Source organism: Thalia democratica, chromosome 2, assembly GCF_965202585.1.
Source record: "Thalia democratica chromosome 2, ktThaDemo2.hap1.1, whole genome shotgun sequence".
Taxonomy (NCBI): domain Eukaryota; kingdom Metazoa; phylum Chordata; class Thaliacea; order Salpida; family Salpidae; genus Thalia; species Thalia democratica.
The window spans coordinates 54368450-54390175 of NC_139166.1; positions in this window are offsets into that span (position 1 = coordinate 54368450).

The window sequence follows — 21726 nt, forward strand, 5'->3', positions numbered from 1 at the left end:
GTCCCGAGCCTACTTGAGTTTTTTCAAAATCTTTAAATTAGTTCTTAAAACCTTTTAAAATAAACAAAATTCAAGATTTTCAGCAAAATAGGTTAAAAATGACAAATTAATGAAACTTAATCATTTAAATCTTATTCAAAATCTTTATTAAAAAAATGTCCTGAGATTTTTTTAAATCCAGAAACTATCCAGAGTTTTCTATTAAAAACAAAACTGTCCTGAGTAAATCTGAGTAAAAAAAAATAGTAATCACGTCCTTAGTTATCCTGAAACTTTTAAAACCTACAAATATCCTGAGTTTGTGGTAAGCATGATATTGATCAAAATAACAAAGATATTTAGCTAAACCTGCTAACAAAATTCTAATAAACTATAAAATGTACACTTACATTTATTTTTTTCAACTTTTAAATTAAATTGGAATTCCAATTTTATTCTTAATAATTAAAAGTACACTCTATTCACAATTTGATCGTATTTTATATAGTTTTTACTTAGCTACAAGATGCTTTTTACAGAATCTAAAAATTCAAAACAATTTTTGAGATGAAACCTGTCAATGTCAGAGGCGATAATAGGTTCCTTATGGGAGGCACAAACTAAAACAACAAAAACAGACTATTTCACTAAAAATATATCTTCTCCTACATTTTTTGAGATAAGTACCTCAATCTTTCAGGAAATGTTTCTTGATATATCAAGAAAAGTCTGTTGCAAAGAATTTCAAAAAAATTTAAAAATAACTAGAGTTTGTGAGAAAATTAAAAAATAAACACTCAGAGCCAAAAAATAAACCAAATTACTAAAAATCATAACTTAATATACATAATTACATAATTTAAATATATAATAAATATACATAATTTAATAGTTAATACAAATCATATTAACAAAAAAAAAAGATATAGTAAATAGAAACAATATAATTTGTAAGAAAAAAAAATTAAAAAAATAGTTTAAGATTTCTTAAAAACAAACCAAACTAGTTTTAGTTTTCCAAACAACTGCAACCAAGATTGAAAAAGCCTGCATTTTTCAAATAATCTGAAAGTTTCAAACTAACCTAAGTTAGCTTAAGTTTTTTCTAAACAACTAGACTAGACTGAGTATTAGTAACACTATGTTAATAAAAATTATCTTTATTTTTCACAAGATACAACTATTAAAAAATTCTTGGTTTTCTACTATTCTCACAGGTTTTTAAAATACAAGTTTTCTCATTCCTTTCTAGTAGAACATTAAGTTCTAGGTAAAAAATTGGTGATATTAGTATATAATTACTAAAAAATAGTGTAATGCTACTTTATATGAGTGGGTGTCACTTTTGCACAGCAACTCTTTTGCACAAGCGTCACTTTAGCACAAGGGGACACTTTTGCACAGCGTCACTTTTCCACAAGTGGACATTATTGCATGGCAACTCTTTTGCACAAGGAGACACTTTTGCACGCTGTGTCATCTTTGCACAAGTTTACATTTTTGCACCAAGAGTCACTTTTGCGCAAGGTGATTATTTTTTTGTTATTTTTCACTATTACCCTTTACCTGCAGTTGGTTATTTTTTTTTTTTTTTTATTTTTTTTTACCAGTTTGTTTTGATTAATCATCTTTATTAGGTACATTTTTTTCTATTGCTGTTACCTCTAACCCTTACCCTTGGTTGGGATTTTTTTTTTCTTTTCTATAAGTTCTTTTTTTTTAGTTTTTATTTATTTATTTTTAATTTATTACTATCACTGTTACCAACAATCCTTACCCAGGGTTACAACTTATTTTTATCAAAAATTTTTCCAAGTTTTCTAAACATTTTCCAGGTTTTCTAAATTTCTCCCAGGCTTTCTAAATTTCTTCTAGGTTTTTCAGATTTTCTTCCAGGTTTTTAAGCACATTTTTTTAGATATTTTTTAGTAGTAAGTTATTAACTAGTAAAAAAAATTGCTGTTAAAAATATATAAATTACTTTAGAGTTACTGTAAGAATTTCAATTTATTTTATTATGTTGGAACCTGTACTAAATTATTCTAAGATGGTTGTGCAAATGATATCAAAAATGTTAAGCAGTTGGAATTAGCAACATATTGTGTTAAAAAACAGTGTAACAAAATAGCTAATAAGGAAAAACAAAATAAGGAAAATCAAAATAAATAGAGAACTACCTTTTCTTTATTCAAAGTTTTGAAATGCAATTAATAGACTATTCAGACACTAATTCTAACCTGTGTTCCTCTATTTTCAGCAGGTCTGATATTTTAACTCTTATTGTTTCAGATTTATCATTAAGGTCCTTACCCTTTCCAGCAAAAATCCATTAATTTTGTCATATCCCTTTCTGAACTGGTTTCAAAAAAGCAGCTTTTGATGGTTCTGGTAAAGCCGTGTAACTTTTTTCTTACAGTTCTTTTTCTTTTTTGTAAATATTTAGTTGTTCTCTAATTTCATTTTTCGTTTGTAAATCAGTTTCTCTTTTCTCTCTTTCCTTTTAAAAACATTTTATACTTTGAACTTGATTGCTGATATAAACTGATCATTCTAGTAGAGATATTAAATTTGTGAGCTTTCAATGAATTTGACCTTTAATAATCTTTCACTAACCTTCTAGTTACTAAGGTCAACTCGGACATAATATATTTTATAACGTCTTTATAAATACTAAAGCCACGCTCGATCTCAGCTTGCCCAATGTGCAAAACTAAAATTGCATGTATAATTATTGATAATGACTTATATTTTCCCATATATAAAATTTGGAAGAAAAAAGTATCCAAGTGCTCAAAAGTTTTATGATACAAGTTTTGCAGAAACTTCTGGCTCAGATAACAACAATCTATATTCTTTTATGCCTTCATCGCCCTGGTCACTACTTATGATTTTGCCTAATGATAAATCTAATACTAATTCTTTAAATCTTTTCAATAACTTAGCTAAAGATCTTAACATTTTTTGGGTCAAGACATGATGTCTTTTGATGAAGTTTATTGCTCGTTGAGTTTGATAACTTTTTTTTAAGATTCCAATCGCAAACTCTTGACACTTCTATTATTAGCTTTGAAATTATCAAGCAGCAGCACAACCAACTTCAACATGTTTTGAATGAAAGTGTTCAACAACTATATGTTCTCTAAATCAAAGTTAGTGATGTTTTTAAAGTCATAATTCAAATCACAATCTTTCAAAAAAAATGTTCAAAAGTTTTTTAAACATATTTCGGATGTCTTCCAAACATAAAAGGAATGATGGGATTGTCTTGTTGAAAACGTGCGAGAAAAAGTTATATAATTTTACAGATAAAGCAAAAAAAAAATCAGTTTTGCAACCAATACGTCACCTACTGCTCTTTTTATAATATTATATCTTTCTCCAGAAGGCTTATCATACTTTGGAGGTTTTTCCCAATTAAAAATACTTTTTTTAATGTCATCCCATTAAAAAATTGCTCTTTCAGCAACAGCTTTACTTTCAAGCCATCTTATCCATCCATATATTAAATTCATCTTGTGCTAAAATAGAAGAATGAAAACATACAAATTGTGCATTGTTTAGTTTACTGTTTGTTAAAACATTTTGAAGAGTTTTGTGTTTACTTCATATTTTTCAGTAAAAAATTTGTAACATTTTTTTACAAATATAAAGTAATGTTTTTATTTTTTTCCTAATAACTTCCACTCACTAACAATATCAACAAAAAGTTAATGTTAAAACATTATTGTTTCCAATATCAACAAAATTAGCTAAAACTAGAGATTTATAAGTCATAAAAACTAAAAATTAACAAAAAATCAAAATTAAAAAATTCCAGGTTTTTATTTGCCTCAATTGTCAAGTTCCAGGTTTCCAGGTAAAGTAGCAACCCTGCCTTACCCTTGGTTGGTAACTGTGTTTTTTTTTTTCTTGCTTTTTTCATCTGTAATTTATTAATCAATCTTATAATATATTTTTTTTTTTTTTTTTTTATATACATGTATTACTCTCGTGCAAAAATGACCCTTTGTGCAAAAGTGACATTGTGCAAAAATGTCCTCTTGTGCTAAAGTGACGCTTGTGCAAAATAGTTGCTGTGCAAAAATGTCCACTTGTGCAAAATAACGTTGTGCAAAAGTGTCTCTTTGTGCAAAAGTGACGTCGTGCAAAAGTGTCTCTTTGTGCAAAAGTGACCTTTTGTGCTAAAGTTTTTATAGAGTCTTGTGCAAAAGTGGTGCTTGTGCAAAAGTGATACTTGTGAAAAAGTGACCGGTTCCCACTTTATCTAGGTTTAATAATAAATTAAAACCAAGAGTAAAAAGTAAAATTTACTTAGTTTAAAATGGTCAATTTTTATCAGATTTAGACTTCTTAGTTTTACAAAAAAAAATAGTTTAAAACTAAGGGTCTTTCCTTCATTCTTTTTTATATTTGCCTTTCTAACTCCAGGCTTTCTCAGATATTGAGGTAATAAAATACCTTGTTATAAAAATACTTTTGTGGTAAAAACTTACAATTAAGCTCTTAATTTGAGATAGTGCTTTATACTTTAAAACTTTATCCTGCTTTTGTTTTAAACAGCATTTTTATGGGTTACTAAATTATTTCAAACAGCTAGAGTCAAAAGAATGTGAACATGTGGAACATCAGCTATTTTTATTTAGAAAAAAGTCTATTATTTATGAAAAGCTACCAATCTGAGTAGAAAAAATCTTTTTTAGCTATTAAAATATAAGTTCTCTAATTATATTAAGGGCATAGGGGAGTACACCTTGATTTTCACAAGTTGATCTTATTTTATAGTTTTATCTGAGCTATTAGACATTTTTAACCACTTAAAAATAATTCAAAGTATTTTTTGAGATATAAGCGATTAAAGTCGGTGACCTCAACAGGTTCCTAATGGAAGGCGCAAACTAAAAATGCAAAAAAAGACCATTTCACTAAAAATCTATCTCCTCCTTCATTTTTTAAGCAATCTTCTTCAAATTTTTACAGAAAGTGTATTATTAAATTCTAAAAAGATTGAATGCAGGATTTTTTTTAATTTTGAAAAATAATTTTTTTATTAAAAAAAAACCACCTATTTTTTTTGTTTTTTTATCTAAAATTTTTATTTTTTAATTTTTCAAAATTCCAACATTCAAAGTCTTCTAAATTACAAAAGGAACGTTTCCTGAAAGTTTGAGGTCTCTAGCTCAAAAAATGAAAGAGAAGATGGATTTTTAGTGATTTTTTAAATTTCCGAGAAAGTTGACATTTAAAAATTTTCGGTCCATACGTTTGTATTGGAAACTTTTTATAAAAACTACTATATCTCAAAAGTTAAATAAGATTTTTTAATTCTGTAAAAACTGGCTTGTAGTTTGTACTTTAAACTTTCATATAAGTCAGAATTTTATTTTTAGTAAAAAAAAATTCCTCTATTTATATGATAAAGTTTTTGAGTCAAATTGAAATTTTACTACTGACATGTTAAAATTGTTAAAATTCCAGGTTTTTCTAGTTTTTTTTTTGCCTAAATTGTCAAATTCTAGGTTTCTCCAGGTAAAGTGGCAACCCTGTATATACTATAAGATATTTTTACAGAACAACAAAATTTGAATTAACTTTGGTAAAAAATTCTAATACAACAGTAGGGAATTGAAAAATTTTAAAGGTGTTTTTCTCTGAATTAAAAAATTAATCACTAAAAATCTATCTTCTCCTTCATTTTTAAAGCAATTTAATTTAAATTTTCAGAAAATGTAGTTTTTAATATTACACAGATTTATGAAAAAAATTCATGAAGAAAATTTATGACCAAAACTTATAAAAAATAAATTTTTTTGTTCATTTTTTATAAAAATATTTTTTACATAAGTTAAAAAATCTGTTTCTTAAAAGTTGTTTAAAATTTATTAAAGATTACTCTAAAAAACGTTTTAAAACAATTGCTAAAAAATTGAAGAAGGAGATAAATTATTGGTAAAATAGTATATTTTGCCATTTTAATTGCACCTCCCATTAGCTTATCTAGTTATGAGAAAAAAATATTTCATCCCCCTATGCCTAATAACCATGCCTGTTAATATTGACAATGAAAGTCTACAATGAGCACAACACCATTCGATCTCTTAATGGTTTAACTTTTTCATTTGAAGTTTACTACTTTTTCATATTCTTAAAATAAAAAATTATCTCAATATTAAAAAACAAATTTTAACAACATTTTTCATAAAGAAGTAAATATGCTAGAGAATAATTGTAACACTTACAATAAGGCTAATAGAGTGGTGTGAAAAAACATTTTGATCATATCCACCACAAAAGATCATATAAGTATTTAATTTATCATAAAATAATAATTGGCTATTTAAACAAATTAGTAATGACAAAAGCAAACTATAAAATGATGTTTCTTGAGATTAAAATTATCTGAGCTAATTTTTTAAGACTCTACATTATGACTAATAATACAAACAATTCTTTATATAAACTTGCAGGCATGTACTTTTATATGGTGGAAAAACATCAAACTTCTCTTTCCCCAACAACAGGGGTTGGCAAACTGCCCATGGGCTGTATTCAAAATTTTGAGTAGACTAATTTAATATAAATTTGTTTTCAAAAATAAAAACAAAACTTGGTGATTACCTAGGTAATTGCAAGCTTATTTATCATAAACTAAAAAACTTAAATATTTAATCACTTTTATTTTACAGTATTGTACTCAAAATAAAATGTTTATATAATAGATTTATATTGTAAAATTAAAGTGATTAAATATTCAAAATTATAAGCTTAAAATATGTAATTAAATTTATTTATGTATTTACAAAGCTTGTTTGAAGCAAAGTAAATTTTATACTAAACTTGTTAGGTTTTATACATAGATTTTTAGCCTAAGATTATGGTTAATAATAGACCAAGAATAAATTATAATTTCTGTTTGATGTTTGTGCAACATCATGGTAAATACCAATTTTTTTAAGCACATTAAAAAATTTCCTTTTTTTACATGCCAACCCCTGCTCTACAACAATAAATGTTTTTTTGAAAGAGTTTTTTAATGTTTATCCTTAATAAAACTATTTTGTTTTGGTTCTACTTTATGTATAGTAGTGGAGGAAATTGAAGCTTGAAGAGAACCAACAGCAAGTTTAGCATAATAAACAATTGCTAGTTGTTGAACTTGTTTTTTTTTCATTGTAGATGCTTAATTGGCTTCAGTTGAAGCAACTTTTATGTACACTAATTCAAGTAAAATATTTTCAAGTAAGGTGAAAAATAACTAAATTGAATGTTTAACAACTAAAGGTGAGTTAGTTTTGAAAAATTAAAAAATAAATTATCATTTTTGTAGCTTAAACTCCACAAAAAAAAAAGTTTTGCACAAAAAGCAGGCTGTAGAAGTTGTTTATTTTTTCTACATTGATGCTTAATTGGCTTCAGTTAATGCAACTTTTAATGTTCACTATTCCACGTATTGTCTTTTCAAAGAAGATGAAAAACTTTAACTTAGCTCGATTAGCATTTTTTTGCAATTTTTAAAAAATGTCCACCAAAATTTAAATCCAACTATTTTCCTTATCTTTAAAACTAAATGAGATCTTTTTTTAGAGAACGCTCCTTTAACTTTTTTTTTTTTTAAATCCATTGGATTGGGGTTTGGTTTTTTGAGCGGGGAAAAATAAAATTCGATATTTTCACTACAACCGATGTTTTAGCCAGAAAAAATATTTATTTTTTTAATATTCTTACATTGCTGTCTTTTCAGAAGTTTTTTTTTCAAATTTTATAATATTTTAATAACATATACAAATATACCCAACTGTAAATTTTAAAAGACCCTCAATTTTCTAACGGTCACTGAAGCAAAAAAAAATAGTTTAACTTTTTTAATACACTTAATTATGACTATTTTAAATGGTTTACTCTTTTGTTATATCTAAATTGTTTAATGTAAGATATGACATGACCCATGCACGTTTTACTAAAATTATTATTCAAACATGAATCCCTCATATTTCTTGTATAAGTGATTTCATGTTCAAACACATCAAAAATATATTTGATCATTTAATATACAATTTTATGCTTAAATTCACATATACGGTTTTCATTAACACTTCAGTTTAACATCACTTGACTTTGTTGTAGAACTAATTATAAGTTTGAACATGAAATCTAATTATAAGTTTGTTCTAAAGTTAAAAAACTATGGCCAAAGTTCAAGAAAGATTTTTGTTAAAATCTGACCGGTAACTTATTAAGGGCTACGAAATCCTGTTAAAAAGCTTCATCATTATTCTACGCAGTTAAAATAATTCTATTAACTATTTTTCATTGCAAAAAATAAATGTCTATGCAGCTTAAACGTGTAAACTATATTATTTTTTTAAAGTAGTAATTAATTAAATTATTTATAATTGCTGTATTTATCATTTCGTATAGAATTTATGCTTGATATTCACTTCAAAGTTTTCTTAAATTCCAGGTTTTTCCAGGTTATTTTTGCCTAAATTGTCTAATTCCAGGTTTTTCAAGGTTTCCAGGTAAAGTGGCAACCCTGTAAATGTTAAAATCTTCAATTTTTTTCAATTTCAAAACATAACTACCTCAAAGTTTATTTAATTTTTAAAACAACTTTTATACAAAAGCTTAATATATTTTACATTTAAAATAATTTTTGGTTTACTATCATGAACATTTATAGATATGCGAAATATAATAGTGTACAATAAAACAACACATACTTTAAACCTTGGTAAAACTTGAAGAAAATATTTACATCATGACAAAAAATATAAAAACAATCTTATTAACTGTTGGTAATTAAACCTAAATCTATTTAAAATTTAAATTCAATATTCATTAAAATGATCAAAACTTTTTAACAAAACTATCATAATTTAATTTATTGGTACATATTGTGGCTAGATTGGATAACTATTTAGAAACTATGAAAACTTAAAAAATCAAAACAATTTTATTGCCATAGTATAAAAACTAACAATTTAATTTGTTGAATAACTACATATTCAATAACTTTATTTGTTATTGGCGATAGCCTCACTAAAAATTATGCTGTACTAGAAGATAATTCTTTCACAGTATAACTTGAAAAAAAATTCAAAAATATTTTTCTTATGCGGATAGCTGTCTAAATTGCACAAGCGTACAAAATTGTACGAATATACTTTTGCACGAGGAGATAAAATTGCACGAAGATAATTTTGCACGACCAGATAATTGCACGGGTTAAATTAAAAAAAATTTTTTTTTCTTACTATTCCTGTTACCCCTAACCCTTAGTCAGTAGCTTTTATTTTTTTTAAATTATTATAGTTTTTTTTCTGATAATTATTTTTTTTACTTTTGTGCAAAAATGTAACTCGTGCAAAATTGACCCTTGGTGCAAAATTGTCTCCGTGCATTTTTTTGCCCTCTACCAAATATAGCTTTGTGCAATTTTTTGCATTCATGCAATTTTGTTCTTTTAGTAACCTCGTGCAATTTTGTCTTAATGTAATTTAGACCCGTTACCTTCTTATGCACCTACTAAGGACAATTATGTGTTTGATTTTTAAGAAGCGACTCAGAAGTAGAACTTTCATCTTCAAACTGTAGTGCTCTCTATCGGAAAAAAACCTAAGTACATAAAAATTAAGTACTAATATTAATTAAATTAATATAAATTAACAATAAATATCTTAATTAAATTTAATAGCCGGAATAAAAGACATACAGCTAAAAACTTAACAAATTGTGTTTAAAATTTTCAAACAGTTTTAATTTATTTGAGCAAAATTCTAAAAGCCGCGAAAACAAGTACACACTTTGCAAAATCTGAAAGACCGAACTCCAAGTTTGAGAAATCCCAGTTGATCTTAATCCCGTTTGTGTTCTTACGAAGCTCCTTTTCAATTTGCTTTTGAGTCGTCTCAGCCGCCATCAAACACTTTTCAGCATTTTGAGTTGAAACTTTTGCCTTCTGTATTTCAACTTTCATTGCTTCGAGCTGGTCAGTCAACATTTCTACCTCAGTTTTGACTCGTGACACTTCAACATTGGTTGGTGACAACACTTCCGAGGTCGGTGACACTACAACTTGGCTGTTGTTTGTTTCAGAATTGTCTGGAGATACAGAAGTTTTACTAGACATTTTTGATCTATAAAGTAAAAAATTATGTTTTTAACAAAATATTATGTAGTTAATGAGAATATTATTTTAAATGCAAAAGTAAGTTATACAAAAATATTTAAACAGTTTACAATAAGACATAAAAACAAACTTTTAAAAAATTATATATAGGTTGTTATTTAAAGTAATTACACAAAAATAAAGCGTAGAAGCTAATAGAACCAAAAAAATTTAATAATAAGTTAAGTAATAATAAATGATATACTAAGGTATGATAATCAGAATACTTGATATTTTGAAAAACTTTGGACGAAGGTTAAAATTCAAAACTTAATAGAAACATATCAAATCACTTATCACAAATCACACTCAAAGTAAATACCGAGAACTATCAAAACAATAACATAAGGGGTTAATAAAAACACGTTTATAATTAAAATCAAGGATTAGCATGATATTTAAAAAAATTCAAGTTTTGCTGGAACAAGCCTAAATTTTTCAAAACATTTTTAGCTGGCTTAAGTTATTGTGAATATGTTGAAAATTTGTAAATACAATTATTGTATAGTCCTGCTGTAAATAAATAAAAAGAACATACAATTGTAAAAAGATATATATATATATATATACATATTAGCTGTATTAGATAAAATACTTTTAAATGAATCTTATAAAGTTTCATTTTTGAACCTATTTTTACTTGGTTGATACAAACTGTTTAAACTGTTTCAGTAGCTAAATGTAATCAACAACATTTACATTTTGTTAACTTGGCAAATATTTTAACAATTTTAAGTCAACACTGGATTTAACATAATAGTACCACAGAGGAAAAGGCTACTCTGCTGCTAGATCAACTTAAACAGTATAATGATTATGTCTAGAAGAACTTTATTTCTAAATTAGTCAGATTCCAAATATCAGGAGAGTATTTAGACTGGTTTTCTGGAGCCAGTGCTAACCCCCAAAAGTAAAAAAAATAGATTACTTATAGATAACTCTGTTTAAACAGAAACTTGACATGTGTTTATTGAATTGCTTGTGCTTTCTTACTTAAATTTTTAATTTATAGTGCTGGCATAAATTATTCAATTATGATAATGTTTTCTTTTTTATTGATAAGCTAACACTTTACAACAAAAATGTCAAATAAACTACACTTATTTAGATGTAAAATATAAACTTATCTGAAAAAAAAAACTTCATTTGTTCTTATTTATAGCAATTGAAAAACTAGTTATAATAAACAAGGTTACTACTCTTTGAGTGAAAAAAACTATCCTAATAAATATGTCATGAGTGACCTTTAGCTGTTTTGAGTCGCCCTAAAGTTTTAAAATCCTTTAAAAAATTAAATGAACTTTAAAAAAATCAAGCTTAGAACGAAATTGGTTATAAAAATATTGTTACTAGAACAAAAAAAATAATTTTAGATCTATAAAATATTGGACTGAGAAAATCAAAAAATCTTAAAACTACCCTGAGATTAAAAATAATTCAAACTGCCCTGAGCCATCCTGAGAATTAAAAAAATTTCAAACTGGCCCACGTTATTCTGAGCATTCTTGATACCCGACTGTGTGGCAACCCTGAATAAATCAGATTATCACAGTTATTTTATCATGATAATTTAAAATTTATATTTCATTAGTTTCTTATAAATTTTTAATTTTTGTTCTTGGCAGTAAACTTATTACTCTTTATGTTATTTAAACTAATTGATAAAGACATAAGTACATTGACATTTCAACTTTTGTTATCTAAGTTAGTTTAGTTTAATTTTAACAAAGTAATGCTTTTATCTATTGATACCTAAAAATAAAGAAAAGTTTAAATTCAAATTTAAATAATATAGTAATTTAGAATGTTTTATTTAACTTTTATCTTTATTAGTTCTTATATTGGGAGAAGTTCAAAATCCACCCGCGATCAAATCCACCCAGTCAAATTCGAGAACCGCTTACAGATTGAGGGTAAAGGTTAGGGGTAACACTGATAGTGAAAGAGAAAAAAATAAAATTTAATGCAAAAAATATATGAAACAAATTAAAAAATAAAGAAAAAAAATCGGTCGGATTTTGATAATATACCATTATTTCAAAGGGTACCTAACATAGTAATCTAGCTACTATATAGTATTTTTAGCTGTTTAAAATTTTTTAATATTACTTTATAAGAACAGAACGATGCTAATTAAATTAATATGAACCTTTGATTATTTCAATTTAATAACACTATAATAAACAAGTACTGTAAAATAACAGTAGACATTTATTTCTATTTTTTTATAAATAATTTCGAGTAACTATATATAGTACTCTATAAGTCTTTAGCTTTAAAAAATGTACCTCGTTTTAAAATATTGGATTTACTGCTGCAATAAGTACTTAAATTATAAAAAAAACACATTTAAAAAACTCTATAGTTTAAGTGTTCTTAAAAATGAGACATAGTTGTTTTGTTAGATTGATTAAATGATAGCTTGAAATTAACAAAAAAATACCTAAAAAAATTAAATTTTCTTGTAGCTCTCAAATTTTGATAATAATTATCAAACCTAATATATTAATTTAATTTTTTTAGTCAAATAGCAAATTTATCATTAAATTACTTTTTGTTAAATTGTTATCAATTTTTTGGTGATAAATTTGCTATTTGACTGAAAAAATTAAATTAATATATTAGGTTTGATAATTATTATTAAAAAAATTGATAACAATTTAACAAAAAGTAATTTAATGATAAATTTATTTTGTCACTTGAAATCAATAACAACTTACAACTTTTTTTTTATTTATGTAAAAAGATTTAATTATAGAAATAAAAACAAAAATACAACTTTAAATAAATTACTTAAAACTCAAGAAATCACTCTATAACTAAATATAGAGGCTGAAATAAATATAAATTATGAAGATGAGTTTTTGTTAATGCAATGAGGCTAAAATTAGTACATCAGTAAACTTTATTAAAGGGTCAAACAATAAGTTTTTTAAAATATTTCAGGTTTAACTAATGAAACTAGCAAAGGTGAAAACGATTTTAATAAAAACGTTATGTATATTTTTTAATTTAACATAGATATTTCTCAAAAAAAAAAACTAAGAGTCAATTTTACTTTGTATTACTTTATAATGTATGGTGCTTTAAGAATAAATTTTTATAAAGCCAACTTTTGTTAAAAGTCCCTTAGAAACAGTATAAAATCTTTGTTCAAACATTCAAAAAAAAGTAAAGCAAGGAAATATTTTGAAATTTCTGTTATCAAAACTTTAAAGAAATGACTTATTTTTTATTGAAAAATACTTGTTGTTGCTTTTTAGTTTTAGTACCTCAAAGCAAGCTTGCTATTTCAATTCAACTAACTACAAAATTTACGGGAGCATGAAATTTAAACTTTATAAAACATACGTATATTTTCAGAAACTAAAACTCTTTACTTTTAAAACTCTGTCACAACTTTTTAAGTAATTGATATAGAATTTGTATCTTAAATTCAACCTAAGTTTTAATTCCAAAGTTAATTTTTGAGTTCTTCATAAGTACCATTTTAAACCGTTAAATTGATTTTTTTTGTATATTTTTTGTACAAAAAAAATGTTTCTAAAATTATGGTTTATAATTAAATAGTAAAATTGGATTTAAGAAAACAGTAAACAATAAATAGTTTATATAGTGTTTTTTTATAATCTTGTTATTTTTTTAAAATCTTTAACTATTATACCGTAGTTTACGTAGCATATTAAGAACAGAATATAAATACCTTTTTTTTTTTTTGAAAATAATGAAACTATAACAAAGAAATTTTAACAGTATTTTTTAAATTTTTTTGATCGAAAAAAAAAAACGCTCAAAGTATTTTGTTTTAGGACTTGGTGAACGAAGAAGTTTTTAGTTAACGAGTCGCACACCACAGATACCTTTGAACTTATTTTCCAGGACAAGGCTAGTAAAGTAATTATATATAAACCTATCTTATTAGTAGAATTTATGTTTAAAAATATAATAAACTTAATTAACTGAAAATTATTTTAATTGTCAAAAGTATTTAATAAAAATAAAAAACATGTTTTTTACACAAAACATTTAAATCATTCAAATAAAAACTTAAAGATGATATTAATTTTAATTTTTTTAAGAAAAAATGGAAAACATTAAATATAAATTATTATAATTTGTAGTACTAGTTTTTTCAAAACAGGTCACAGCTATACCTACCTACAGTATATATCGGCTGTTTTTATGTTGTTTTAATTGTTTAGTGGGCAATAAATAGAATAAGCAGTAGTCTTAAAGCTGATTATAAAATTTGCACACTATACTGCGAAACAGTTAGTTATGAGCACCGCAGGTTTATATAATCCGTTTTTACTGAAAAGTTGTTACTGATTAAGTATATTTATTTTATTGAAGTTAACTGTAATTTTATTGAATTATAAAAAAATTGATAATGATATATGAGGTTAAAGAATATAGTATTTAACAAAAACATTTATAATTTGTACTTACAGAACCAAAAGCTTATGAAATTTAATACAACTATATTTAATCCTTTACAAATTTTATATTCCTTGACCACTATATATTCACAAAATTAATTTAATAAACGGATGATCAACATAGTTTATTAATCATAAACGTTTATTTAAAAAAATTAAAAATAGTTTTTATAAAAAATGTATAACATAACTTAGAGTTAGTCACAAAGTTGTGGTAGAGTGTTTTTATCATTTAAAACTTGTACAAGTTGTACTTTCTCAACTTTACTTATAGTTTTTGCGATTAACTATTTTTTTTGCTGATGTAAAACTTGTAATTAAATTAACACAATAATAATCTATGTTTAGTTGCAACAGTTTTATAATCTTTAATTGATATGAGTACAAAAATAATTTATTTTACACAATTGTATCTCAAATAAAAAAAAACTATTCATAAATAATATATATGATTGTCATAATTTTTTTTCAATTACTACATTAGTTGAAATATTCTAAACACAAAATTATTTTAAAACAGGCTAAAACTTATTAAATATAAGCATTTGTAAATACTAATTCGAACAATTCTTAACTTAATGTGCAGTGCAGTCTATGTAAAGTATTAGCTTACATTGCTACATGTAGTATAAAAGTTTTACATAACTTGTTATAAAAAAATCAGTTACAATTTAAATCAAGTAGCTTAAAGAGTCTGATAATTATAATTTCTGATTTTTTTACCTGTTAGTACTAAGATATTAATATACATTTTATAATATTATATATTTATTCTAAAATATTTTCAGACAAACTTATTTTTGTGAGCATATGTTTTGAAATTTACTATTTAATACTAGCTGTAGGTTAACGAAGCTTGAACTTATAGAATCAATTTACTGCAGCATTAAAACATAATTCAAATGATAAGAATGCTTAAATTTTAGGTCTAAAAAGTACTTTTGTTATTTAAAGCAATTTAAATTCAGAGAATTAAACCTCTTATTTTTAGTAAATAACTTAAAAAAATATCCAATCAAGTTAAATTGGCTATAAGTAGAAATACTTCAGTTACTTAGAATGAAAAATAATTTTGTGAAATACGTTTTTAAATACGACTCTTAAATGTAAGCAACTGGTTAGCAGCTTTCTTACTATTAGCTTATCTCAGTTTTGTAACGAATTGAAAAAAAAAACTATAATCTATTTGTTTTTCAGGTTTAGCAGATTGTATTTCAGTGTTGTTACTAAAGTCTAATTAAAGAATCAAACCTTTCCAACTATCAAAAAGAAGAAAGTTATGAAACTTCGTTGCTTTGTGCGTTCGGTTTTCATCTACAGAATTAATCAGAAATTCGAAAGCTACGAATGGTTTAAGCATTCCATCAGATTCGATCACACTGACAACTTGGTATGCATCTTGACCATGATATCACCTCCTGCTACTTGCACTGGAATAATCAGCAACCTGCTTACTATAGTCAATGGTAGTGGAGATCCGACATTCACCCTGGAGTTTCTGTTTGACAGATCTGAAATTACCACTTTAAGGGGGCCTTTCGACAAAAGAATAAACACAATCCGAAACACTGTAGGTTTGAAATCCTTAGACGTTGTCCCTTACTACTTAAACGGTTCAACTGACAGGGTTGTTCAGGTCTCTGGCACTAACGACGCTATAGTTAGGAGTGTGTCTCAGATCATGAAGATATTGTCAGAAGAGCAAATCATCTGGCACTCAACTGATCCTTTCAATCCTCAAAAGCACGGACCTTACATCGGTTGCTTGGTGGATCAGAAGCTGAACAGTTTTGAAAGCCAGGAGAAGGAAATGATTGCGAAAATGGTTGGGGAAGAAATTGTTGCAATACAGACTGTGCAGTGCGGGCCTAGATGTCCTCCGGTTAAGCTAGCCATTCCTTTGATCGAAAATCCCGTGGAAACCCAACCGGATAACCTTCCTATGAGAGGTAGCATTCAGGTGGATGCTCCTGTGATTAAACATCCTCTCAGTCCTAAGGTGGCCAATCAGCAAGGCTCATCGATAAGCAACGACCGTTCTCAAGTGCTTGCTCCTCAAACCGACATATTGAACGCTGCAAATAGAAATGTTGATGCGCTAGGTGGTGGTGATGGAATACCAAGAGCATAGGTGGTTGCCAGCGCAAAAGAAAACTATTCAAAGTAAGACATAAAACTTTTTTACGTAACATTTTATCTTAGTCAGTGTTCATATCAGAAATACTTAATTTTTAAGTATGTGTAAGACAAACATATAAAGCTTGTTTATGTCTCCATATAAAATTTTCTTTATTAGTTTTGTTAAAATACTATTGTAGATTTTGATCGATATTTAGCAACTAATGAGCATTTTTTAGAAATATATCACATACTATTTTAATTTAATATTTTTTAGGTCTCCAATTAATCATAGTTCCTGTCACTTTCTTCTACTGAAGGAAAAAAAGAATCTGTTTTAATTAGTTGCATTATACTATATTTTTGTTGTTTTTTGATGCAGCTATAAGTTGTGTTTTCTCTATTTGATTATACTAGACTCTGTTTTGTTGTTTGCTACTATTTTCAAAAACTTCGTCAACTAAGTTAAAACGCACAAAATAATAAGAATTGTTTATTCAACGGAAAAAGTAAATATACATTATGTGACTTTTACTAGTTCATAGAAAAGGCTCATTGCTAAAAAATTTAATACTTAATAAACTTAAATTTCAGTTCAAAGACTTTGTGGTTTAAATATATAACCTTAAGCTTCTTGATTGCTAAAAGTTAGTAAAAATAAAGATATTATTTTGAAATAGTTAAAGTTGCTTGCCAAAAGGGCCAGGTAGTATCACAATATGATTAAAAGAAATATTGTTGTAGAAGTAAATTTAACTTAAACTTAAAAATTAACTTAAATATTTCAAAACTAATGTAGTTTTATACCAAAAATACAAATATACTTAATGCCTAATAAAAATTAGTAACTACCGGTATGCCAGATATAGACTTCGCCCCATTTACTTTTAAAAAATAGTTACAGTATAGAAAATAAAGCATATTAAAATTATAACTAAAGAGATAAAATAATAATTTATAATATTACATGGGTTTACCACATACAAATCCTCGTTTAAAACTTTTTATATAAGTACTAATTATTGGCATAGAACTTGGTACAAATTTTTGTATATAGCTTAAAAATTATTTTTATATATGGTTACTATTGATACTTAGATTTAAGATTTCAACTGGCTTGATGTTTGTTTCTCTTAACTAATGCTGGCTTTTTTCATTAGAAGTGGCAACCTGCTTATAAGACTACCTCATTGGTTGTGATAGCATTTTACTAAATTATGAGAATACTCAATGGATTTATGAAATAATAAAAGTCAGTAAATCTTGATACTTTTCCCAGAACTTGCTATTATACTTAAGTCTCAGTTTATTCTAAAATTGAAATCTGTTAATTCTGTCTACGCCAAGATGAACAATTTTCCGTTGTTATTTACATTAAAGTCCTTATTATGGCTAAAATCGTTTTAGAGAGTATCTTAATGTCAAACATTTTTCACTCATAATATTGTTTCGTTAATGATGACGGTTGTAATACAAACAAGTAACTACTACTGTAAACTTTAAGATCAATATTGTGTTATTCAGCAGTAAATTCGAATTAAGTGTGCAATACAAACTAAAAGCAGTTGCAACTGTAAGCTAATCAAATTTTTGCGGGTAAAACTTTGGGAAGTTTTTTTAAAACTGTTTAAGCTAATATGAATATAAGTTCTTAACTAATATAAGTTCTGAGGGTCAAACGTGCAAAAGTTTAAGTTGTCAATTTCTTACTGCCATATCTAGTTTAAAAAAATAACTTAGCAATGGAGAGAATTTATTGAATTTTTTTTTATACTCAAAGTTACTTTTTTAAAGTTTTTAAAGTTTTTTTTTTAAGAAAAAGGAAATCAAAATTTTTTTGCATGTTTAACTTAAGTCAAAATTGCCTTTAAAAGTAAAACAACTTGCTTTTATTACAGTTTTAAACTACGTTCACAAAACTTCAATAATAAAATATGTGTTCGTTTAAAAGTTTTTGTAGTGAACTCCATAGTCCATTACGAGCCATTTAGCATTACGCACAGAAATTAGAATATAAGTATGATTTTTTATCATTAAAGGTTATAAGATATTTTTTAAAGTAAACACAGCTAAATAAATGATACATAATTTTAAAATAACACGGCTAATATAAACAGTTGTTTTAAAAAAACTTAACATAATATAAAAGACCGTAATTTTATTAAGAACCAGTACATTTTAGCTACTTACATTATTAAAAGGGTAAAACTTGTCTAACTATTTGTGCTAATTTCGCACAAAGTACACCTTGAGTTCAAGTAGATTTTTAATAAGGCAGTTTAAACATACTTGCAAAACTAATATTTTGTTACACTTAAATTATAAAGTTTTTTTTTTAACTATTATATTTACTATAGATGCAATTATACTAAGTTAAAGTTATCATATTCCTTAAAAAGTATCTTGCACGGAAATTCGAATGTTATGAATATTACTTTTACTACAACTTTAAGTAAGTACTATACTTAAAATTTACAGTATGTTTTATACAAATTTAATTTATTAGAATATCGTTTGAATCAATGAAATTTAGATAAAGTTTAATGGTGATATGCAAATAAAATAAATAGTTTTTATTAAAACTGACTATATAGTGCAGTAACAAAGGTGTAAAAGACAAAGCAAATGCTTATATACAAAACTTACATACAATTTTTTATTCTATATAAATAAAAGTATCAGAACTAAGTAACTACTAGCTTTTCAAAAAAATCGATAACTGTAGAAAACAAAAACTGAAAAACTATCTGGTAGGCAATAACAGTTACTTAACATTAATTAAAACGTTCTACTTTCTAGTTTTTCTAAGTGCACTTTTTTTCTTTTTTAAAAATCTACTCAATTGGTGTTGATAATCACTATCTTTGAGATAATCGAAGCGTTTGTTGAGTTTGTCGGTATTTAGTCTAATATTTTTAAACTTCACTTTTTGTTTAATAATTTATTTAACTTAGGTTTTTACGAAATAAAAGAATAATAAAGTAAGATAACGTCTTAAATTTATTTAAATGATTTAATTAGTATTTTGTACTTAAAACTAAACTGATCATTTAACGTGGTTTGTTCATTATTTTTAGATAACAATAAGTGCAGTAAAGTTTGTTTGGCCTAAAATAACTTTTATTACTTTTTAAAGTGTTTTAAGGTACCTTAAAAATATTTTAACTTAACTAAAAAATATAGTTTGCTTACTTAAAAGTTCTTATACGCCCTTAGTATTATTTGGCATTTTTATTATTAAAACGAGTCATTTAGATTGTTTTTTACAAAAACATTTATACAAATTAAAATATCTACCTAAGTGACTTAACACGAGTAGTCCATTGTTTTATTAGAAATTAATTACTTTTTTTATTGCATTTAAATTTTCAAATCTAAACTGTTAAGTATTGTTTTATTAATTGGAATAAAAAGGAGGTTTTGATATCATAATTGTATTGCCAAAGAATCTCTGACCCCATTACAATCCTCATCGCAATACTTCACGAGATGGGCGATTTTTCTTATTGCTTACCCTTTTCAACTGACTCATTTGCTTTCCCCCTTTTTTTTTCATCGGTGTAATCAGTGTAAGGCATGCAGTCTAACATGTTTTTTTTTTGTCAAGCAAAAATACTGTTTTGTTTTAACACAAATTTTTATTAATCTATCAACCAAAAAATAAACCATTTACTTATAAGACATATTTTAAAATAGTTTTTATATAATTTTTTTTTCTTATTTTGCTTTATTTTTTTAGATATTTTTGTTATTAAAAAAGGTGTACTCGCCAACAGAAAAAAAAATGCTAAAAAGTCATCATACTTGCAAGCTTTACTCATGAATTGTTTTAGAAATATTAAATTTGTAAAAATAAATTATGAGAAAAGCTAACAAATGTTTAGGAAAGTCATTAAATTTATAAGAATGGCAGTCTTTCTTTGAACAAAATAAAACTTATTTGAAATTTATCATCTTGCAGTTCACTTACAAATTGCTCACTTGGAATAACTTTGTTTTGATTTTTTCACCTTGAAATTGACGACTGGAAACTTGGAAAGCCACCTTGAATTTCTTTGGGGATACCAGTATTTAGGTAGTGGTTTTAAGGAAAGAGCACTGAAGTTTAAAGAAAGTAGAAACCGTCTTTATTTGGGCTGTATTTTATGGAAATTGATAAGCACGAACTTAAAGTTAAACCAACTCTGTCAGCGATGTTAAAAAAAATCGTACCCGAAAAAAGCTCGTTCAAATTAGGTAAACTCAACAAGCTTGGTAGTACACTAGTTAATTTTAATGTAAAAAATAAAGACACACATGAATATTACTTGTCCTGGATAAGACATTAAAAGATATCCATGGTGTGCGCCTCGATAACCGTAAGGTTCTTCGTCCACGAGGTCCTAGGACCAAATATTTTGATCGTTTTTTTTATCGTTCAATAAACTATAGTGATGTTGTACGATGCCAATACAGGGAGAATGTAAAAATGACCACTGAGATTTGTGAAAAAACAGTTATTCGTTGTGGTGACAACAAACTGTTTACTGTGAGCGTTTTTAAAAAATCGTTCAAAACCAAGTTTTCTTTTGATTTCACTAGAAACACTAAAAAGTTACCCAGCTAGTAAAAGGTTTAAACTCTCGTTTATACCACTTGATGCGCTAAAGAAAAAAATTAATAAAAATTTCCCTTGGTTTCGTCAATACAATGTCACCACGCACTTTCATAGTTGATAATAAAACGTTGCCTTTAAAACACAATTCAGCTATATTTTATTTTTAAATTGTTTAATATTAAAAAATAAAACATATTATACTACTTTAGTTAATAAAAAAATTGTAGTTTATTAAAAAGAATTTTCTTAAGAAAATCCATTACTCTATTAGCAACTAACTACGTAACTAATATTTTAACAAGTTGAATAAAATATATTAAAAGCTAGTTATACTTTCAAAAATTTTGAGAAAAATAATGTTCAACAATAAAAGTTTAATTCAAAAACGAGCTACTATTACATAATTTTTCAAGAGAGCTCAGTTGTAA